Source organism: Lagenorhynchus albirostris, chromosome 16 (genome assembly GCF_949774975.1).
Source record: "Lagenorhynchus albirostris chromosome 16, mLagAlb1.1, whole genome shotgun sequence".
Lineage (NCBI taxonomy): Eukaryota > Metazoa > Chordata > Mammalia > Artiodactyla > Delphinidae > Lagenorhynchus > Lagenorhynchus albirostris.
The window spans coordinates 25,789,160-25,813,941 of NC_083110.1; the positions used below are offsets into that span (position 1 = coordinate 25,789,160).

Sequence of the window (24,782 nt, forward strand, 5' to 3'; positions counted from 1 at the left end):
TTTTTTTTTTTTTCCTTTTTTTTTTTTTGCGGTACGTGGGCCTCTCACTGTGTGGCATCTCCCGTTGCGGAGCACAGGCTCCAGACACGCAGGCTCAGCGGCCATGGCTCACAGGCCTAGCCGCTCTGCGGCATGTGGGATCTTCCTGGACCGGGGCACGAACCCGTGTCCCCTGCATTGGCAGGCAGACTCTCAACCACTGCGCCACCAGGGAAACCCAGGATTTCCTTCTTTTTTAAGGCTGAATAATATTCCATTGTATATATGTACCACATATTCTTTATCCATTCATCCTTTAACGGACATTTAGATTGTTTCCACATCTTGACTATTGTGAACAGTGCTGCAGTGAACATGGCAGTGCTAATATCTCTTTGAGATTCTGATTTCAATTCTTTTGGATAGATACCCAGGAGTGGGATTGCTAGATCATGTGGCAGTTCTATTTTTAATTTTTGAGGAACCTCCATACTGTTTTCCATAGTGGCTGCACCATTTTGCATTCCCACCAACAATGTACAAGGGGTCTAATTTTACATCCTTGCCAACACTTTTTTGCCTCAGGTAATTTTAAGAGTCGAATGAGATAATGCACAAAACTCTCTTAGTCCAAGAGCCTGAAAAAAAAAAGCTGAGTTTGGCAAAAGTTATTCTCACTGTTGCTTCTCATCCACCACTCACCCCACCAGGAACAGGTCCCTGAAGCCTCACCCCCACCAAAAATAATTCATCACTGGGTTGTGTCAGATCCCCAGGCAGTGCTCCCAAGCCGCACAGCACTAAATGTTGTCACGCTTGCATTATCCATGAAGCTCCAGTGACTAGAAAGAAGTTTCATTGAGTTCTGAACAGGAAGCAGCAGTGGCAGCTGATAATCTGTGACCTGAATATAGCTATCCATTATCTCACTGTGGTTTCTTGTTTCCCTGACAGAGGAAACGCCTACGACTTTCTTGAAGTTATTCTAAACACTTGGTTCCTTGTTTAGCTCTGGCAGGATAATGTTACCCCTGGGCACTCCTATGCTTTGGGCTGTGGCCTCCCTGCCAGCCTGGAGGTCCCAGCTCAGTAGCCAACCTGTGGGGTAACTGTCCCCTTTGCTTGGGAGGGTGCTGACAGGAGCAAAAGGGGAAAGAGGCCAACAGTATCTCTAGCCGTTGGAACAGAAAAATAAAACAAAACAAGAAAGATTTACCACAATATCCCCTTTTTGTTCCTCTTTAAGAAACCAGCCAGGCAGAACTGGCTGGGAGGGAGGGTGTCACCAGTTTCTTCTCATCACCACTAGTTTCTGAAATGCTCTCCATCTCCAGTTGCTTCTCTCTGGTTCTGTTCTTCTCAGGGAAGTAAATCTGTCCTCCTGGTGAGTCCGCCCTCCAGTAAGGAGCAGAGCCGATGCCAAGCTTCAGACTTGAGCAGGAAAGCCCTGTTGAATCTTGTCCTTGTAAAACTCAGAGCCCAGGAGGCTCTGGGACAAATTGCAAATGAGGCAAAGTTTGCCTTTGGCTTCTCATCCCCCTGGCTGCCCCCTGACCAGCCTGTTCTCAACCAAAGCTTTTATGATACCGACTCACTTATCACTGCATCTGAGGGATCATTCATTCTGAAGAGTTAAGGATTTCAGGTGTTACCTCTCTCAGGAGTGCTTATATTTTAAAAGAGACCTTGAGATAGTAATGCTTAAATCAAAGGACTACATCTCTGACATCTGGGGAGCTGTGTTTGGTGGGGAGGGGAAGGCCTTTAGGCTTTTTGCACCATTCCTAGTAGTTCTGCTTCTCTGATTAAACACTGACTGATACAGGCATTAAGAAGAAAACCAGAGACTTCCCTGGCGGTGCAGTTGTTAAGAATCTGTCTGTCAATGCATGGGACATGGGTTCGAGCCCTGGTCTGGGAAGATCTCACATACCGTGGAGCAACTAAGCCCGTGCGCCACAACTACTGAGCCTGCACTCTAGAGTCCGTGAGCCACAACTACTGAGCCCATGTGCCACATCTATTGAAGCCTGCACGCCTAGAGCCCGTGCTCCGCAACAAGAGAAGCCACCGCAATGAGGAGCCCGTGCACCGCAACGAAGAGTAGCCCCCACTCACTGCAACTAAAGAAAGCCTGCATGCGGCAACAAAGACCCAACACAGCCAAAAAAAATAAATCAATCAATAAATAAAATAAATTTATAAAAAAAAAGAAGTTTATTATAAAGATTTGACATTTTGCAATTGTGGGAGCTGGTTAAACAGCTTGTATGTGACTGTTGTGTATGCTTCTGGTGCTGGGCCTGAAGTCAGGGGGGCAGGTGGTCAGGAAGAGTAGCTAGACATGAAGTATGGGAGAACAAAGTCAAACTGGAATTTGCAAAAAAAAATGTGGTGCCCACAGGGTGAATTGGAAGCTGTGTTAGTCTCTTACTGGGTCCTTTGTCATGGAGCTAAACATACATTTGGCCCAGGAGTTGAAAAGTCTGAAGGATGAGATCTGGTGGGAACCAAAGGAGTTGTGGGCCTAACTGCTAATCCCAGGGCCAACAAGGTGAGCCAGCAGAACTGAGACAATGTGTGTGAGTTACAACAGTGCCTGATTCTACACCTGAGCATAAACATGGGTGTTTTGCTTCTTCTCTCCAGACATTGTGCAAATGTTCTTGTGGGCAACCCTAGCCCAGAACCAGACAAGGAAAGCAATTCTGAAAAACATAGTTCAAACATTTAGCTAAGTTGACATAGTACAAATCTACCATGATTCCTTTCTATATTTGCCAAACCTTCTTCAATTAGCATGTATTACTTTAATAACCAAGAAATAAAACTTTAAAGAGTCCCTAAAATATTCAAATGTCTAATAAATATATGAAAAGGTACTCAATTCACTAACAAGCAGGAAAATGCAAATGAAAAGCACGATAGGATATCCCTACATACCCACCAAAATGGCCAAAATGAAAATGACAGACAACACTAAGTGTTAGTGAGAATATGAGCAACTGGAACTCTCATTCATTGCTCATGGGAGTGTAAATTGGTACAACTACTTTGGAAAACTGCTTGGCAATATCTGCCGTAGTTGAACATATGTGTACCCTATGGTTAGCAATCACATTTCTAGAAATACATATGTTCAACAAAAGACACGTATAAGAATATTCACAGTGGCACTATTTGTAATAGCTAAAAATGAGGAGCAATTCAAATGTCCACCAACAATAGAACAGATAAATAATCCACGGTGAATTCACATAATCCACTATCCAACAATGAGATAACTACATACAACAGTAAGGGTGAATATCACAAATATAACATTAGGTGGAAGAAATCAAACACAAAAGAATACATAGTTATAATTCCATTTATGTCAAGTTCAAAAACAGGAAAAATTAATCTATGCCTTTAATCTATGAATAGGGATTTCCTTTCAGTGATTAGTAGCTACAATGGGGTCAAAAGAGGGCTTCTGAGGTGCTAGTGATGTTCTGTTTCTTCATTTAGGTTTTGGATACATAGCAATGTTTGCCTTTTGAAAATTTATAGAGCTGTATATTTATGATGTGTGCACATTTCTGTATATATGTTATACTTCCACAAAAGGTTTAAAAAATTAGTAATCCCTGGTTTAGGGAACTAAGGATAACTACTCTTATTATATCACAAGTTGCGAGGATCAAATTCCACAATGTATATTACACTGCTTGGGGAAAAAAAGAACCTGACGAATATGCAGACACAGGAATAAGGAGAGAAAATAGAATATTTAATTTGGGTTGGTACCTTTAAAAAAATTGTGGTAAAATTTCTGCAACATGAAATTCACCACTTTATAATTTTTTAAAGGGAATGTGTGTGGTTGTGTGTGTAGCAGGGGAGGTACTGGTTAGCGGGAGGTGGGAAGGAAAGATAGGTTTCCTGAGTTCTTATTGTGACAAGCATTTGCTCTGCTTCCTAAGCTAAGGTCTTGTGACCAAACAGGGAAATGTCACTGCCCCCTGAAGTCAGTCCTTTTGTTGGCTACGGGTGACTCTCCAACCCCCTGAAGCCAGGCTGGACCAGAAGACAGGAGTGACTGTAAGTTCTAGAAATGCTACTGAATCCAGGTCCCACTCTGCTCCCTCTAGTCCCACAACACACATTCAGCCTCAGCTGTGACTACCTCTGTCCCCAAAGCTTCCTTCTTCATTAAGCAGTCATGAGAAAGATTGGGATTACAAGTTCAGCAAGGGCTTTAAGTGGCAGTCCCAGGACAGCAGTGGTAGCATTCATTTTGCTGTCCAGAGTGATGACATGTCTGCACTTCTAGGCTCACTGGGGCAACTGGTTTTTTATTTGGCTCCAACACTGGCACCAGCACCATTTGGAGAGGGAAGGCACTCACAGCTCCTAAATACCTACACTGGAGCAGAGGCCAAGGATCCCAGAAAAATCTGTCCCTTACAGTACCACTGGAGAGAATTAATTGAGTGCTTACTGTGTGCTTGGCATGACACTCCCAGGAAGACATCTGAGCGTCTCGGACACCAGCAGAGGGCCTGGGACTCAGCCAACGTTCCCTGACCTAGAGCTTTTTAAGGGGAAGAGAAATCTGGATCAATTACTGTGGGTCACTCATTATCCCTCTTCCTAGAAGCCTAACCAACCCCAGACTTTATTCTACTAAAATCAGGTTAAAATGAACACCACACACATGTATGTAAAGAGAAGTCTGGAAGGACAATAGCAGAGGTTACCTTTGAGTCCTGGTGTGGAGTTGATATCTCTCTCTTCTTTGTACTTTTTAAGGTAGCGTATGTAATACTTAAGCACACGGCCTTCAGAGAGCAAACACTTGTGTTCAAATCTCAGCCTTGCTGTGTACTAGCTGCGTGACTTTGGGCAATTTACTTCACCTGTATGAACTTTAATCTTCTTATCTGTAAAAGGGAATGAAAATAAACTTGCTTCATAGGGATATTATGAAGTGTGAATGAAATGATGCACATTAAGTGCTTTAATACTGTGTCTTATGCAGAGAAAACACTCCATAAATGGGAACTGTTATTGTTATATTTCTATACTGTTCGATTTTTTTCAACAAACACATATTTTTAAAATAAAAACAGTAAAGTTTCTTTTTGTTTTTTGTTTTTGTTTTTAAAGAAAAGAATAATAAGGATAGCTGTTAGGGGAAGAGAGTTTGTAAGATTGTAAGAGGGCACGTGGAGACTTAGTGGTGTCTGGGCAGATTCAGTGGTGTCTGGGCAGACGGAGGGCAGGCTCAGACATGCAGATGGGGGCGTGGTTGAAGGGGACTGTGAGCCTCTTTTTTCTGGCTTCCAGCTGAGGAGCCATCTCTTCCTGCTCTGGGATACTGCCCCCTGCACTCTCAGTTCAGACATAAGAGCAATTGCCCCAATTAGTTCTACCCTGGCAACATCTCTGATTCTCAGAGAATCCTGGGGCACACCGGCCACCAGAGGGTTTCTTTTCATGATCTGGGTCCAGGGTGACCTGGCCAGCTCAGCACAAGGCTGGTATGATTTCATCTCCTGTTCTGACAGGCTGCGTCTGTAAGCACTGCCCTAAAAGGTTAGCCTCTTGAAGATGCTCCTCGTTTGTTCCTGAAGCTCAGGATTCATTTTAATTTTAATAAGAAATTCACTGCCATGACATCATCAAGATAACTCTATACAAGGGACATTCCTTAGGGGTGGCAGCCTCTCTCCCCTTTCCTAAGGTTTTCTGTTTCTGTTAAGTGGATGCTGGCTCTGGCCTTCCACGTCTGGTCTGGAGCTCAGCACACACCGTGGGTTTGCCTTTTGTCACACTGAGCATGCCTCTTGCAACTGTGGCTGGGGCACACATTCTCCCATATTTGGGAGTAAGCCGGAGACTTGGCGGCATGTGGGTTTCTGTTTAAAATTCCAAAGCCAGCGGGGCGTATATTATCCATTTCCTCAAATCCAACATGCTGTAAAGCATGAGTCAGAGTTGGATAAGCTTCTTCCCAGGGGAAGTTGTGTCAGTTGGTTATTGAATGTAATTAAACAAGGATAATGTTCACTGGCATTAGTTGCAGATTAATGCACAGAAAAACAAAATCTCCAACTTGAGTTTACAATATTCCTGCCAAGATAAGACAACTTCCCCAAGTGTCACTGATCAGAGAAAGCAATCCAACCTTCATGTAATTTGAGGGGCACAGGATGACCCCACATCAACACTCTCCTTCCACATAAATAAATAATGCAGATAATAGGACCTCTGAGGTGTATATTCTGATTATTTTAAAGGTATTTTTGTGAGTGGGGCTACCTGTCAGTAAATATCAAGGGAGGTTATTTTATCTGATTTGATCCATCATCACCAAGGGCCAGGTGGTTGAAAGCAGACTCTGGGGGAATGGAACATGGGACAGATAAGACTTGATAAGCACTGGGGATAATATCCAGTTTATTATACTTTGTTTACCAATGGGCCCTTTAGGAGGTTCCTCCAGGAAGCCAGAAAGCAGCACTAAGGCCCTGAACTCCAGAAGGGCTGAGAGGGTAGGGGTACCAAGAGGGAAGTTAGGAAACGAGGGGTGGGTCTAGAGAACATCAGAAACCCATGGTTTTTATAGCATATTTTAGCCTAGACAAGCCCTCTCCTCAATCATGGAAACCATAAACAGAAAGTCAATTCTGGAAAGGCTGTTGGAAGTCATTTAGTCCAACCCCTTTTCAGAAAAGAGCAAACTGAGGTCTACTCAGAGAAGTTAATTAAGCTGCCCAAGTTCACCCAGCAAGTTAGTGGCAGAGTTGAGACTTAAGTCTCCTCTTTTCATTTTTCTACCAAACTGCTCCTGGGCAGTTTCTTGGGATGACAGGAGCCAACACTCAGGCTGACCTCACTGGCCCATATCTGCATATATCTACCCTGCCTTTTCAAATATAACCTCTATTCAGGGTGTGAGAAGAAATGCTAAACCATATCCGAAAAGGTATAGTCTTCTGCCGGCATAAATCAACAATTTCAAAAGGTATTTTTTCTTAACTCCAGTAAAAAGTGTGCTCAATTTCATATAACTGAGATTTAAAGCTTATTGCTAACTAGAAAAGCATCTGGAGTTAAAGAAAAAGGGATGTGTGACTGTTCTTTTACTCTCTGATGAAGCAATCTCATTCCCTGCCCCCCACCTTCCACCTGAGAAAGCATTCAGAAATATACTTGATCTTTTTGGCATATCTCTGTGTTTTAGTGTTTTGAGTGCCCCTTCTGATTCAGGTCAAAGCATTTTGTTTTTCTTAAATGTGAGATTGTATTCTTTCTGCCCAAAGAGGATGGAAAAGACTTTTCCAAATAAGGAAGTTTTGCTGGAGTGTGTGTGGCCCAGGCAGCAGTAGTTGCTGGAGTCTTAACTTAGTCATATACGGTAGCTCCACTAAGCGGGAAGCATTTAGGGACTCATTAGCACTACTGCACAGCAGAACCATTGGGGGTCGGGGGTGCTGCCAGCAAGTGGTTGTGGTAACCAGGGGCACGAGAAAAGTTTGTAGAGAAGGCAAAGTTTGGTTTTGCACAGCACAGCCCTGCTCTCCCCACTCCCTCCTTCCCAGCCCCAGAGTCCCACTAGTGTCTGCTCTCTACTCAGAAGAGAAAGAGGATGCTCTGATTTTTTGGAATCAAATAGATTCGAATTAAAATCCTACCTCCTTACATAGAACCTTTGTGACCTTCAGTAAATTACTTAACTTTTTGAAACTTTTTCCTTTCTTTTAAACTAAAAATAATAGTGCTTATCTTATGGAGTTGTTATGAGGAGTAATCTAATAAATGTAATGTGTATAGCACGTTCTAAATTCCCCTTTTTAGGTTCTAAAAATTACAGTTGACCCTTCAACAACTCAGAGGTTAGGGGCATTGACCCTCAGCACAGTAAAAAATCTGGGTATAGGGACTTCCCTGGTGGCGCAGTGGTTGAGACTCCGCCTGCCGATGCAGGGGACACGGGTTCGTGCCCCGGTCCAGGAAGATCCCACATGCCGCAGAGCGGCTGGGCCCGTGAGCCATGGCCGCTGAGTCTGCACATCCGGAGCCTGTGCTCCGCAACGATAGAGGCCACAACAGTGAGAAGCCCACGTACCGCAAAAAAAAAAAAAAAAGAAAATCTTGGTATAGTCAGCCCTCTGTATATGTAGTTCGTATCCACACTTTCCCATCCATGTATTCAACAAATCACGGATGTTATAGTACTGCAGTTTTTACCACTGAAAAAATATTTGTGGATAAGTGCACCCGTGAAGTTCAAACCTTGTTGTTCAAGAATCAACTGTCCTTTTCCTTCCTTTCTTTAGTACCTCCTCTACTATCAGAACACCTTAGTTTGAGTCAGCTGTATTTAACCAGGGGTTAGGAGGAAAATGTGATTATTAAAGTAATTTGTGCTAAGGTGTGAGTGACTACAATAAAAATTTATTAGCCCATGGGACTTCCCTGGCAGTCCAGTGGTCAGGGCTCTGTGCTTCCACTGCAAGGGGCACGGGTTTGATCCCTGGTCAGGGAACCAAGATCCCACTTGTCACGCAAGCGGCCAAAAAAAAAGAATGTATGTAAATACCGAATTTCACTAAAACCATATATTAAAAAAAATAAATGAAAAAAATTTATTAGCCCATATGAACGTCTGACTTCCGTAACCAGGAATGTTGTTATATTGTAAATGAGACAAAGAATTTCCTTGCGATACTGGGGACATTTTATTTTGTAATGCCCCTTAATTTATACCACGATGCCTTGTCCACCTGCCCTTAAAGCCTACTCAGCTTCTTAGGGTGAGAAGAAGCAAGTGCTCCATAAGAGTCTATAGTATTCTGGAAACTTGATAAATAGGTTCATTCTTTTTCTTTCTAATCAGAGGAATGCTAATCATTTTATTTTTTTAACTTTAAAAAAGGTGAAAATGTTTGACAGAAGTTTCTTACCTGAACAGCAAAGGCCTGTTTCCAAGTCCATACCCAAATGGAACAATTAACCCCAGACCAAGTAGACCTTAAGATAGCCTTGATGTAAAATGGTACAGCCACTTTGGAAAACAGTTTGGCAGTTTCTCAAAAGGTTAAACACAGAGTTACCATATGACCCAGTAATTCCACTACTAGGTATATACCCAAGAGAAATGAAAACATATGTTTGGGACTTCCCTGGCGGTCCAGTGGTTAAGACTTTGCATTCCAATGCAGGGGGTGCGGGTTCGATCCCTGGTCAGGGAGCTGAGATCCCACATGCCTCAGGGCCACAAAAACACAAAACATAAAACAGAAACACTATTGTAACGAGTTCAATAAAAAGACTTTAAAAAATGGCCCACATCATTTGTATGGAAACACAAAAGACCTCGAATAGTCAAAGCAATCTTGAGAAAGAAAACAGAGCTGGAGGAATCAGGCCCCCAGACTTCAGACTATACTACAAAGCTACAGTAACCAAGACAGTATGGTACTGGCACAAACACAGAAATATAGATCAGTGGTTCAGGATAGAAAGCCCAGAGATAATCCCATGCACATATGGTCACCTAATTTATGACAAAGGAGGCAAAAACATTCAATGGAGAAAAGACAGCCTCTTCAATAAGTGGTGCTGGGAAAACTGGACAGCTACATGTAAAAGAATGAAATTAGAACACTTCCTAACACCATACACAAAAATAAACTCAAAATGGATTAAAGACCTAAGTGTAAGGGCAGACACTATAAAACTCTTACAGGAAAACATAGGCAGAAAACTCTATGACATAAATCACAGCAAGATCCTTTTTGACCCACCTCCTAGAGAAATATTAAAGAAATGGAGAAATGAAAACAAAAATAAACAAATGGGACCTAATGAAACTTAAAACCTTTTGCACAGCAAAGAAAACCATAAAAGAGATGAAAAGACAACACTCAGAATGGGAGAAAATATTTGTAAATGAAGCAACAGACAAAGGATTAATCTCCAAAATTTACAAGCAGCTCATGCAGCTCAATATCAAAAAAACAAACCACCCAATCCATAAATGGGCAGAAGACCTAAATAGACATTTCTCCAAAGAAGATATACAGATTGCCAACAAACACATGAAAGGATGCTCAACATCACTAATAATTAGAGAAATGCAAATCAAAACTACAATGAGGTATCACCTCACACCGGTCACAATGGCCATCATCAAAAAATCTACAAACAATAAATGCTGGAGAGGGTGTGGAGAAATGTTGGTGGGAATGTAAATTGATACAGCCACTATGGAAAACAGTATGGAGGGTCCTTAAAAAACTACAAATAGAACTACCATATGACACAGCAATCCCACTACTGGGCATATACCCTGAGAAAAACCATAATTCAAAAAGAGTCATGTACCACAATGTTCATTGCAGCTCTATTTACAAGAGCCAGGACATGGAAGCAACCTAAGTGTCCATTGAACGATGAATGGATAAAGAAGATATGGCACATATATACAATGGAATATTACTCAGCCATAAAAAGAAACAAAATTGAGTTATTTGTAGTGAGGTGGATGGACCAAGAGTCTGTCATACAGAGCGAAGTAAGTCAGAAAGAGAAAAACAAATACCGTATGCTAACACATATATACGGAACCTAAAAAAAAAAAAAGATTATGAAGAACTTAGGGGCAGGACAGGAATAAAGACGCAGACGTAGAGAATGGACTTGAGGACATGGGGAGGGGGAAGGATAAGCTGGGACGAAGTAAGAGAGTGGCATGGACTTATATATACTACCAAGTGTAAAATAGATAGCTAGTGGGAAGCCGTTGCATAGCACAGGGAGATCAACTCAGTGCTTCGTGACCCCCTAGAGGGGTGGGATAGGGAGGGTGGGAGGAAGACGCAAGAGGGAGGAGATATGGGGATATATGTAAATGTATAGCTGATTCACTATGTTATAAAGCAGAAACTAACACACCATTGTAAAGCAATTATACTCCAATAAAGATGTTAAGAAAAAAATGGTCCACATCAAAAAAAAATCTTAGAAATAAAAAAAGAAAACATGTTCACACAAAAACTTTCACATGAATGTTCACAGCAGCATTATTCACAGTAGCTAAGTAGAAACAACCCAAATGTCCATCAACTGATGAATGGATAAACAAAATGTGGTATACCTATACAATGGAATATTATTCAGCCTTAGAAGGAAATGAAGTACTGATATATGGTACAACATAATGGATGGGCCTCTAAAGCATTATGCTAAGTGGAAGAAGTCTGACGCAAAAGGCCACATATTATATGATGCCATTTATATGAAATTTACAGAATAGGTAAGTTCATAGAGACAGAAAATAGATTAGCAGTTGCCTAGAGCTGGGACGAAAAGGGGAGTATTGTTAATTGGTATGGGGTTTCTACTTGGGGTGATGAAAATGTTCTAAAATTGATTGTGGTGATGGCTGTACAACTCTGTGAATATAGTAAAAACCACTGACTTGTACACTTTAAGTGGGTGAATTGCATAGTATATAAACTATATCTCAGTAAAGCTGTAATACACACACGCATAAAGATAGCCTTGAGAACAGTACTTGTTACCTTGTAGGTACTTACAGGTTGGTTGGTTAAAAGGCTACAGGTCTCCTAAGGTCTTGAAAATGGTCCTGGTGTCTTGTTTGGAGATCCTAGTGAGTGGTAACTTATGAGTCCAAGCATGAGTGGTGGGAGGAACCAGGGTGTGGACCTCATAAGCGCTTCATTCTGTACTCCTGTTCTTCTGACCAGAAACATGAATAAAACAGTAGAAAATAGGCCAGAAAATGGCTTCTAGAATACATTTTAATAGTTATTTCTAGTATTGCTGCTGTTTTTTCTTAAAAATCTAATTTCTCTTTAAGCCCTATAAATGGAACAAGCCTTATTAGATGGATATTATTATTTAAGATTGGAGTCACTAGAGAAATCATATGATTACTAGCTCCACAGGCAATGAATTGAAATGGGATGCTCAAATCAGCTATAGGGAGTTGAGACAGGATCTTTGGCAAGATGCTAGATTATTAAAAGAGTTCTTTTGCACTAAAACGAAAAAGCCTTAGGAGTCAGAAAAAGTAGTTAGAACTGCTTTGCTTCAAAGATCCAAGTGATTGATGGAATAATAAAGGCAATTCTTTGCAGACTAGGAAATTTAATATTATTAGTATTTGTTTCAGGATCAGTTTTGGTAAAAATGGCACCACAGCTTCATGAATTTTTATTATTTTGCCCAGGAAATTCTCCCTCTTTGATTTGTAAAATGGAAAAGAATAACTAAAGCACAGTTCAGACCTTAAGCCATTAGTCTCCATATCCTTAGTGAATCTAAAATACAGACACAAAGGAAGCTGGATCAAATCTCTATTTTCCAGCTTGAAACATGATTTGGTAATATGAGTGTATTTAAATTAGTAAACAAGCAATATTAAGGTTGACTTCACACATTTTAAAATTGCTTTTAAATTTTCAAATGCAATGCATGGTCATAATAAAAATGTAAAACTGCGGCAGTATATAAGTAATTAATAAAAATTACTAACAATGAATATATATTTACATTGTGCCCAGCACTAGGTTTAGAGGTACCTACTTTAATCCTCACAGTGCTCTTATGAGGTAGTTATTATTATTATATTTTCCTCCATTTTGCGACAAAAAAACTGAAGCTCAGAGAGGTTAAGTAACTTGCCTAAGGTCACACATCTTGCAAGTGGTAGAATCAGGATCTTAAACCAGGCAATTATACTTCAATAGCTAAGCTAAGTTCCTTTATACTTTGAGTGAAGTTCTTATCAACTTCTCCAATCCTCTTCCTCCAAATTATTATTTGCAGTTCACTGTATATTAGAAAGATGAAGTTTAATAACTGGAAAATAACCATTAGCTTTCTCATAAAAAAAAATCAATGGATCCAGGCATATTATACAATATATAAAACGAATTAAACATATAAATGTAATTAAATACAATTAATTATATATAATTAATCGTATAAAATTAATTAAATATATAAAAATAATGTATTATAAAATACATCAAAATATTCACAGGCCCAGGACTTCCCTGGTGCCGCAGTGGTTAAGAATCCACCTGCCAATGCAGGGGACATGGGTTCGAGCCCTGGTCCGGGAAGATCCCACATGCCGTGGAGCAACTAAGCCCGTGTGCCACAACTACTGAAGCCCGCGCACCTAGAGCCCATGCTCTGCAACAAGAGTAGCCACCGCAATGAGAAGCCCACTCACTACAATGAAGAGTAGCTGCTGCTTGTGGTAACTAGAGAAAGCCGGCGCCCAGCAATGAAGACCCAATGCAGCCAAAAATAAATAAATAAATTTATTAAAAAAAAATTCATAGGCCCAGATACCAACACCCCAAAATGAAAACCCACATTCACACAAAAATGTGTACATAAATGTTCATAGTGGCATTATTCATAATAGCCCCAAAGTGGAAACAATTCAAATGCCCATGAACTGCTGATTGATATACAAAATGTGGTGTACCCACATAGTGGAATATTATTCATCAATAAAAAGGAATGAAGTACTGATACATGCTACAACAGGGATAAAACTTGAAAACATTATGCTAATTGAAAGAAACGAGTCATAAAGGACCACATATTGTATGATTCCATTTATATAAATTGTCCAGAACGGGTAAATCAATAGAGACAGAAAGTAGATTAGTGGTACCTACTAACCTGGGAGTGGGTAAATGGGGAGTTACTAAAAACAGGTAGCAGGTTTCTTTTGGGGGCGATGAAAATATTCTAAAACTGCTTGTGGTGATGGTTACATAACTCTGTAAACATACTAAAAACCACTGAACTGTATATTTTAAATGTATGAATTTTATAGTATTTAAATTATATTTCGATAAAGCTGCTAAAGCTTCATTCATGATAGTGAATGTAATAATCAAAATCCATTTGGTTATTTCAACCTGTCCTTGAAACCTAAAGAATAAATAAAAATATAATCAAGAATACCTTCATTGGGGCTTCCCTGGTGGCGCAGTGTTTGAGAGTCCGCCTGCCGATGCAGGGGATGCGGGTTCGTGCCCCGGTCTGGGAAGATCCCACATGCCGCGGAGCGGCTGGGCCCGTGAGCCATGGCCGCTGAGCCTGCGCGTCCGGAGCCTGTGCTCCACAGCGGGAGAGGCCACAACGGTGAGAGGCCCGTGTACCGCAAAAAAAAAAAAAAAGAATACCTTCATAAGGACTTCCCTGGTGGTCCAGTGGTTAAGACGTCACCTTCCAATGTGGGGGGTGCGGGTTTGATCCCCGGTCAGGGCACTAAGATCCCACATGCCTTGGGGCCAAAAAACCAAAACATAAAACAGAAGCAGTACTGTAACAAATTCAATACAGACTTTAAAAATGGTCCACATCAAAAAAAATCTTAAAAAAAAAAAAGAATACTGTCATAAATCAAGGTAGCTTGCTGTTCAGATATGACAAGGTTATAATGAGAAGACAAAGCAAAATTTTAAAAACCACAAGAAACAACCACAACTTACATACTAGTCACATAGAAGAAAGAAGAGGTAGCTTGTACAAAAATCTAGAGCATGTCTCAGCTTTATATTGCTTTAGTTCACATTTGGCTTTTAAAAGACTACATACTTACTTAACATGATTTTGAAATATAACACATTTTTGGCAAGGAGACTGGTAAATTAGCTGTGATGCTGTGGCAGCTAAGCCCCAAAGATGGCCCCTGATACAACTCCTGCTATTCATGCTTTTGTGTAGTCCCCTCCCACATAGAATCTGGATTGACCCTGTAACTCATTTTTTTTTAACTACTAATAATTTAAATTTGATTTAAAATGTCATACAAAAATTTAGAGCTAGGTGATGGGTACATGAAAGCACATGTACTTTTAATATGTTTGAATATTTCCCCAATTTTTTTGTTTTGTTTTAACCAATAGAGCACAGTTAAAGTGATGACTAGTTCTAGACCTAAGCCTTAAGAATACGTGGCAATTTCTGCTTTTGCACTTTTGAAAAGAGTCTTGAAATGCCATGTAAGAAGTCTGGCTACCCTCTGGAGAGATCACGTGAAGAAGTGACTTAGAAAGGCCATGTATAAAGGGAGAGACCCTGAGACTGAACGGAGAAAGAGGCCCAACCATCCCAGCAGCCCATCTGAGTCCAGCCTTCCAACCGTCCTCACCAAGGCTCCAGACATGTGAATGTGCTGTCTTGGATGTTCCAGCCTCATGCATCCCCCAAATAACTGCAGCCCCATCTGACATCTCATGGAGCAGAACTGCCCAGCTGAGGCCAATCAATCCACAGAATCATGACAGGTTAATATACTGAAGCCACTGAATTTTGGAGTGGTTTATTATGCAGCCATAAATAACTGAAGTGAAAATTTTTGTTTTGCTTTCCCTAAACCTCCACAGGTGTTTGTGGGCTTTGCTGTTCTTAGAGCTATTTGGGGAATAAGCTGCCATAGTTTTTCATTTTAAAAACTTTTTATTTGGAAATAATTTCAAATTTACCAAAACAACAAAAGAAGTTCCACAATAGTACACAGATCTTCCAAATATTCACCCTGATTCCCTACTTATTATTTCTGAATAATTTGGGAATAAGTTGTAGACACGATGTGCCATTACCCTTTAACATCTCAATTTGTGTACCTTGAGTGTAAGGATACAGTACAACAATCAAAATCAGGAAATTAACGTCAATCCAATAATATCATCTAATCTACAGACCCAATTTAAATATCACCTAATGTCTCAACAGTGTCCCTTACAGGTCCAGGATCCAATCTAGGGTCTCATGTTGCCTTTAGTTGTCATGTTTCTTTAGTCTTCTTCAATCTGGAATAGCTTCTCAGTTATCTTTCATGATCTTAATAGCTTTGAAGAACCCAAGCTAATTGTTTTGAGAATGTTCCTCAATTATGGGGGTTTGCCTGATGTTTATAATTTATTTTTTTTGGCAGGAATGTCACAAAAGTGAGGCTGTGCTAGTCTCTGGGCATCGTATGAGGAGGCACATGATGTCATTGTTCCATTATTGGGCATGTTAACTGTCATCACTTAGTTAAGATAGTATCTGCCAGGTTTTCCACTATAAAGTAATGAATAATTATTTTGTGGCAAAAATCTTTGAGATCATGTGACTATCTTGTTTCTCATCAAAATTTCCCCAGTTTTAGCATCCATTAATGATTCTAACCTGAATAAATTATTACTCAGATGATCACCAAATGGGGATTTTCTAATCCTATCATTCCTTCTAGATTTATTAGACAGGATAGGGTTTTCCTTTCTCCCTAATTAAGTAATTAATTAATATCATGATTAATTACTTAATTACATAGGAACTCATAATTTCTCTTTTACTCACAGGGCTACAATCTGTAATCTTTTTTTTTTTTGATACTTAAATTGTCCCAGACTTGGCCAGTGAGAGCCCCTTCAAGCTGGTTACTTATAAACATGTCCCCATCATTCTTCAAGCACTTCTTTACTTTCCGGTGTCATAAAATGTTACTAACACACCTTGTGCTTTCCCTGATCCAGTCCTGGAGTCAGCCATTTAATTAAGAGTCCTGGTTCTTTTTAGTGGATAATGGTATCTAGAAACCAAGATCTAAATATGCTCATTGTTATTGGAATGCCATTGCTTCTAGACCCTCTCAGTAAACAAACAAAACACACACACACACACAAAACTATATTTGTCTGCTTATCTGTCTAATCAGACCACGATACTGGCATCTCCAATTCCTATGCAACACTCCAAGGTATATTCTCCACTTCTCAGTTTCCATAGTTGTAATTCTTTTCACAGTGAGAAATCTGTATTCATTTATTTGCTTAACCCCAGACATGCCAACCTCCTTACTGGGTACCAGTGGAAAGGTTGGCCCCAATGAAGGGGAAGAGGAAGAAAAAAGGCTTTTTTTCCTCAATGTGTCAGAAACTTAAGCAATATATAGCAAACATTTATATATATTCAACTATTTTGACCATGCAGTTCAGAGACCATTCATTTTCTTAAATAACAAAAAGGACAATTAAGTTTGCTTAAATCTCCATATATTATCATTAAGAAAGATTTTAGCAAATAAGATTTTGTTTTCTTTGTTTCTGTTTTCTTCTTTTTTTTGGCTGCACCGCACGGCTTGTGGGATTTAGTTCCCCGACCAGGGATGGAACCCCGGCCCTCGGCAGTGAGAGGGTGGAGTCCTAACCACTGGACTGACACGGAATTCCCCAAACAAGATTTTTTTTTCCTTTTTAAAAAAAATTTATTTATTTTTATTTATTATTTTTGGCTGTGTTGGGTCTTCGTTGCTGCGTGCAGGCTTTCTCTAGTTGCAGTGAGCGGGGCTACTCTTCATTGCGGTGCGCAGGCTTCTCTTGCTGCGGAACACAGGCTCTAGAGTGCTCGGGCTTCAGTAGATGTGGCGAGTGGGCTCAGTAGTTGTGGCTCGTGGGCTCTAGAGCGCAGGCTCAGTAGTTGTGGCGCATGGGCTTAGTTGCTCTGCGGCATGGGGGATCTTCCCTGAGCAGGGCTTGAACCCGTGTCCCCTGCATTGGCAGGCAGATTCTTAACCACTGCGCCACCAGGAAAGCCCATGCCTTTCTTTTTTTTTTTTTTTATACAGCAGGTTCTTATTAGTCATCCATTTTATACACATCAGTATATACATGTCAATCCCAATAGCCCAATTCATCACACACGTCTCACGCCCCCTGCTGCTTTCCCCCCTTGGTGTCCATACATTTGTTTTCTATATCTGTGTCTCAATTTCTGCCCTGCAAACCAGTTCATCTGTACCATTTTTCTAGGTTCCACGTATGTGTGTTAATATACGATATTTGTTCTTCTCTTTCTGACTTACTTCACTCTGTATGACAGTCTCTAGATCCATCCACGTCTCTACAAATGACCCAATTTAATTCCTTTTTATGGCTGAGTAATATTCCATTGTATATATGTACCACATCTTCTTTATCCATTCATCTGTCGATGGGCATTTAGGTTGCTTCCATGACCTGACTATTGTAAATAGTGCTGCAATGAACATTGGGGTGCATGTGTCTTTTTGAATTATGCTTTTCTCCGGGTATATGCCCAGTAGTGGGATTGCTGTGTCATATGGTAATTCTATTTTTAGTTTTTTAAGGAACCTCCATACTGTTCTCCATAGTGGCTGTATCAATTTACATTCCCACCAACAGTGCAAGAGGGTTCCCTTTTCTCCACACCGTCTCCAGCATTTGTTTGTAGATTTTCTGATGATGCCCATTCTAACTGGTGTGAGGTGATACCTCATTGTAGTTTTGATTTGCATTTCTCTAATAATTAGTGATGTTGAGCAGCTTTTCATGTGCTTCTTGGCCATCTGTATGTCTTCTTTGGAGAAATGTCTATTTAGGTCTTCTGCCCATTTTTGGACTGGGTTGTCTGTTTTTTTAATATTGAGCTGCATGAGTTGTTTATATATTTTGGAGATTAATCCTTTGTCGGTTGATGCGTTTGTAAATATTTTCTCCCATTTTGAGGGTTGTCTTTTTGTCTTGTTATCGTTTCCTTTGCTGTGCAAAAGCTTTGAAGTTTCATTAGGTCCCATCTGTTTATTTTTGTTTTTATTTCCATTACTCTAGGAGGTAGATCAAAAAAGATCTTATCGTGATTTATGTCGAAGAGTGTTCTTCCTATGTTTTCCTCTAAGAGTTTTATAGTGTCCAGTCTTACATTTAGGTCTCTAATCCATTTTGAGTTTATTTTTATGTATGGTATTAGGGAATGTTCTAATTTCATTCTTTCATTCTTTCATTCTCTGTCCAGTTTTCCCAGCACCACTTATTGAAGAGACTGTCTTTTCTCCATTGTATACCCTTGCCTCCTTTGTCATAGATTAGTTGACCATAGGTGCGTGGATTTATCTCTGGGCTTTCTGTCTTGTTCCATTGATCTATGTTTCTGTTTTTGTGCCAGTACCATATTGTCTTGATTACTGTAGCTTTATAGTATAGTCTGAAGTCAGGGAGTCTGATTCCTTCAGCTCCGTTTTTTTCTCTCAAGACTGCTTTGGCTATCGGGGTCTTTTGTGTCTCCATACAAATTTTAAGACTTTTTGTTCTAGTTCTGTAAAAAAGGCCATTGGTAATTTGATAGGGATTGCACTGAATCTGTAGATTGCTTTGGGTAGTATAGTCATTTTCACAATGTTGATTCTTCCAATCCAAGAACGTGGTATATCTCTCTCCATCTGTTTGTATCACCTTTAATTTCTTTCATCAGTGTCTCATAGTTTTCTGCATACAGGTCTTTTGTCTCGCTAGGTAGGTTTATTCCTAGGTATTTTATTCTTTTTGTTGCAGTGGTAAATGGGAGTGTTTCCTTAATTTCTCTTTCAGATTCTTCATCATTAGTGTATAGGAATGCAAGAGATTTCTGTGCATTAATTTTGTATCCTGCTACTTTACCAAATTCATTGATTAGCTCTAGTAGTTTTCTAGTGGAATCTTTAGGATTCTCTATGTATATTGTCATGTCATCTGCAAACAGTGACAGTTTTACTTCTTCTTTTCCAATTTGTATTTTTTTATTTCTTTTTCTTCTATGATTGCTGTGGCTAGGACTTCCGAAACTATGTTGAATAATAGTGGCAAGAGTGGACATCCTTGTCTCGTTCCTGATATTAACTGAACAGTGGCAAGAGTGGACATCCTTGTCTTGTTCCTGATCTTAACTGAAACTGAAATGCTTTCAGTTTTTCACCATTAAGAATGATGTTTGCTGTGGGTTTGTCATATATGGCCTTTATTATGTTGAGGTAGGTTCCCTCAATGCCTAATTTCTGGAGAGTTTTTATCATAAATGGGTGTTGAATTTTGTCAAAAGTTTTTCTGCATCTATTGAGATGATCATATGGTTTTTATTCTTCAATTTGTTAATATGGTGTATCGCATTGATTGATTTGTGTATATTGAAGAATCCTTGCATCCCTGGGATAAATCCCACTTGGTCATGGTGTATGATCCTTTTAATGTGTGTTGGATTCTGTTTGCTAGTATTTTGTTGAGGATTTTTGCATCTATATTCATCAGTGATATTGGTCTGTAATTTTCTTTTTTGGTAGTATCTTTGGTTTTAGTATCAGGGTGATGATGGCCTCACAGAATGAGTTTGGGAGTGTTCCTTCCTCTGCAATTTCTTGGAAGAGTTTGAGAAGGATGGGTGTTAGCTCTTCTCTAAATGTTTGATAGAATTCACCTGTGAAGCCATCGGGTCCTGGACTTTTGTTTGTTGGAAGATTTTTAAACACAGTTTCAATTTCGTTGCTTGTGATTCGTCTGCTCATATTTTCTATTTCTTCCTGGTTCAGTCTTGGAAGGTTACACCTTTGTAAGAATTTGTCCATTTCTTCCAGGTTGTCCATTTTATTGGCATAGAGTTGCTTGTAGTAGTCTCTTAGGATGCTTTGTATTTCTGAGGTGTCTGTTGTAACTTCTCCTTTTTCATTCCTAACTTTATTGAGTCCTCTCCCTCTTTTTTGGATGAGTCTGGCTAATGGTTTATCAATTTTGTTTACCTTCTCAAAGAACCAGCTTTTAGTTTTACTGATCTTTGCTATTGTTCTCTTAGTTTCTATTTCATTTATTTCTGCTCTGATCTTTATGATTTCTTTCCTTCTGCTAACTTTGGGCTTTGTTTGTTCTTCTTTCTCTAGTTTCTTTAGGTGTAAGGTTAAATTGTTTGAGATTTTTCTTGTTTCTTGAGGTAGGCTTGTATAGCTATAAACTTCCCTCTTAGAACTGCTTTTGCTGCATCCCATAGGTTTTGGATTGTTGTGTTCTCATTGTCATTTGTCTCTAGGTTTTTTTTTTATTTCCTCTTTGATTTCTTGAGTGATCTCTTGGTTATTTAGTAATGTACTGTTTAGCCTCCATGTGTTTGTGTTTTTTACATTTTTTTCCCTGTAATTGATTTCTAATCTCGTAGTGTTGTGGTCAGAAAAGATGCTTGATATGATTTCAATTTTCTTAAATTTACTGAGGCTTGATTTGTGACCCAAGATGTGATCTATCCTGGAGAATGTTCCGTGTGCACTTGAGAAGAAAGTGTAATCTGCTGTTTTTGGATGGAATGTCCTATAAATATCAATTAAATCTATCTGGACTATTGTGTCATTTAAAGCTTGTGTTTCCTTATTTATTTTCATTTTGGATGATCTGTCCATTGGTGTAAGTGAGGTGTTAAAGTCCCCCCTCTTACTGTGTTACTGTTGATTTCCTCTTTTATAGCTGTTAGCAGTTGCCTTATGTATTGAGGTGCTCTTATGTTGTGTGCATATATATTTATAATTGTTATGTCTTCTTCTTGGATTGATCCTCTGATCATTATGTAGTGTCCTTCATTGTCTCTTGTAACATTTATTTTAAAGTCTATATATATATATATTTTTTTGTGGTACGTGGGCCTCTCACTGTTGTGGCCTCTCCCGTTGCGGAGCACAGGCTCCGGATGCACACGCAGGCTCAACGGCCATGGCTTATGGGCCCAGCCGCTCCGCGACATGTGGGATCTTCCTGGACCGGGGCACGAACCTGTGTCCCCTGCATTGGCAGGCGGACTCTCAACCACTGTGCCACCAGGGAAGCCCTTAAAGTCTATTTTATCTGATATGAGTATTGCTGCTCCAGCTTTCTTTTGATTTCCATTTGCATGGAATATCTTTTTCCATCCCCTCACTTTCAGTTTTTATGTGTCCCTAGGTCTGAAGTGGGTCTCTTGTAGACAGCATATATATGGGTCTTGTTTTTGTATCCATTCAGCAAGCCTGTGTCTTTTGGTTGGAGCATTTAATCCATTCACGTTTAGGGTAATTATCAATATATATGTCCCTATTACTATTTTCTTAATTGTTTTGGGTTTGTTTTTGTAGGTCCTTTTCTTCTCTTGTGTTTCCCACTTAGAGAAGTTCCTTTAGCATTTTTTGTAGAGCTGTTTTGGTGGTGCTGAATTCTCTTAGCTTTTGCTTGTCTGTAAAACTTTTGATTTCTCCATCGAATCTGAATGAGATCCTTGCCGGGTAGAGTAATCTTGGTTGTAGGTTCTTCCCTTTCATCACTTTATGTATATCACACCACTCCCTTCTGGCTTGTAGAGTTTCTGCTGAGAGATCACCTGTTAACCTTATGGGAGTTCCCTTGTATGTTGTCGTTTTTCCCTTGCTGCTATTAATAATTTTTCTTTGTCTTTAATTTTTGCCAATTTGTTTACTGTGTGTCTCGGTGTGTTTCTCCTTGGGTTTATCCTGTATGGGACTCTCTGCGCTTCTTGGACTTGGGTGGCTATTTCCTTTCCCATGTTAGGGAAGTTTTCGACTATAATCTCTTGAAATTTTTTCTCTGGTCCTTTCTCTCTCTCTTCTCCTTCTGGGACCCCTATAATGTGAATGCTGTTGCATTTAATGTTGTCCCAGATGTCTCTTAGGTTGTCTTCATTTCTTTTCATTCTTCTTTCTTTATTGTGTTCCGCAGCAGTGAATTACACCATTCTGTCTTCCAGGTCACTTATCTGTTCTTCTGCCTCAGTTATTCTGCTATTGATTCCTTCTAGTGTAGTTTTCATTTCAGTTATTGTATTTTTCATCTTTGTTTGTTTGTTCTTTAATTCTTGTAGGTCTTTGTTAAACATTTCTTGCATCTTCTCAATCTTTGCCTCCATTCTTTTCCCAAGGTCCTGGATCATCTTCAATATCATTATTCTGAATACTTTTTCTGGAAGGTTGCCTACCTCCACTTCATTTAGTTGTTTTTCTGGGGTTTTATCTTGTTCCTTCATCTGGTACATAGCCCTCTGCCTTTTCATCTTGTCTATCTTTCTGTGAATCCACATAAGATTTTTAATAGCATCTCTGAAAATAGTGGAAAGACATGAGATTGTGAGCTAGAAGGAGCTGGGTTTAATTTCTTTCTCTAAGACTTAGTGGAGCAATCTTAGGTAAATTTCCTAATTTCTCTGAAATGCAGTTTCCTCTTCTCTAAAATGGAGATGAATGAAAGACATAATTATTTTTAGGATTAAATGAGACCATATATGTGCAGTGATTATCTTGATAGAGACTGGATTTTGAAATTTGTAAAGTAGAATAAAAACAGTAACTTAAGATTTACAAGCAGTTCCTTCCTGATAAGAGGTGAAGATTTGGATACACATTCAGAATCCACTGCCCTCTTTTTTGGAAGAGTTGCCACTTTGTTTTTAAATTATGCAAATGTACACAAACTATCCACCAATTGTTCTTTGGAGAAAAACTGAATACAGTGACAGAACTCAAATATAGCGGTTTTCCATAAAGAAATTATGTGTTTGATAATGTAAATTGAGTGTATCTTAGCTACCTTGAAGGGGAACCTCTCTTTTCCTCCATGAATTTAGGCTGCGCTTTGCCTATAAATTATTGCTCACTCTTGGAGAATAGTGTAATTTTTTCCAGTTGTTTTTTATGAGGGAACCCTGAGAACTGTAGGAGGGACTGCAGGCATGAACTTCATCTCATGTCGGAGGAGAAACTGTACACAGTGACAGCTGTTGGCAATTGCTGACCTTCACACAGTAGTTTTTTTGGTTTTTGGTTTTTTTTGAGTGGCTCAAACAACAGAAATTTATTTTCTCCTGGTTCTGGAGGCCATGAGTCCAAGATCAAGTTGTTGGCAGGCTTGCTTTCTCCCGAGGCTTGTCCTTGGCTTGAGATGGCTGTCTTCTCCATGTCACACAGTAGTTTTTAAGACACAATAATCCAGAATGTACTGATGCTGGATGTGTTAGTCCAGGTCCTCTGAGAAGCAGAATCAAGATGGTATTAAATGTGTAAGAAATGCACTAATGAAGATGTCTGTGAGAGAAAATGGGGAGGGAACCAAGAGAGCTGAGGCAGTCATTTTCATACTGTGGATGAAAAAGGAAAGAGAGTCAGTACAGAGGAAGGAGAATGAAGCAGGAGCCCTGAGAAGATACAGATATAGATAGATATCTGCCATTGTACTCGACCACTCCATAATCCCTTTTGTTCTGTCACTGATGAGGCTAGGCTGCACCTCCTAACTTTGATTCTGTGAGATATTCTTCTATCTATGCAACACATGTCTTTTTTGGGTTTGTTTGTTTAAGTGCATTTGACTCCTAAGAACTGCCATGTGTGGGAGAGGTAGCTAAGAGCAGAGCAACACCCCTTTCTTGATGCCAGACCATGGATACCCATGGGGAGAACTGGGGCAGAGGTGTCCCCTGCCTTGATGGTCTCATCAGGGTCCCTGAGAGAGACCACAGGGTGAGGAGGCCAAAGCAGCAGAATCCTACAGATCTATTCCTGACCCCCAAGAGCTAGCCCTTCTCACCAGGTCATATTGAAAAGGTGACTTTTTGGTATTCGGAGGAATGAGTATTAAGTATTTGTTTTAGTATTAATGGACACATGGCTGAAATTTGTAACCTTAGGCTGATGAAACCCAAGCATTTGGACTACCTAGGTAAAACGAGCGCTTCACAACAGGCCTATAATTAATGCTAGTTATTTTCCACCTCCTTTCCAAGATTCTCTGTCATTCTATAAAATGCCATGCTCCAGGGTCAATTATCTACGAATCCACTCTGATTTCTGGAGAAATCACTTCTGAGTACATCAAGAGTAATGCAAGTCTCCCTTGCTTAGGAGAATGAATTGCATTTTAGGAATTTTGCTAAGTGGCTTACATTCTCACATTGACTTCCATTAAAAAATTACCAAATCAGAG

General features: G+C 39.8%; 1 protein-coding gene across 2 annotated transcripts in view; it reads left to right on the forward strand.

Annotated features, from left to right (window-relative positions):
• The window catches only part of PLAU (plasminogen activator, urokinase), a 111,964-nt gene that overhangs the window by 37,038 nt on the left and 50,144 nt on the right, over nt 1-24,782 (forward strand). The window contains exon 13 of one of the 2 annotated variants that reach the window (XR_009535993.1): nt 1,805-2,087. The exons of the other annotated variant lie outside the window; for it this stretch is intronic. The gene's annotated coding sequence lies outside the window, so the exon portion shown is untranslated. Of the gene's footprint in view, nt 1-1,804; nt 2,088-24,782 lie in introns of those variants that run through there. 2 annotated transcript variants of the gene reach the window in all.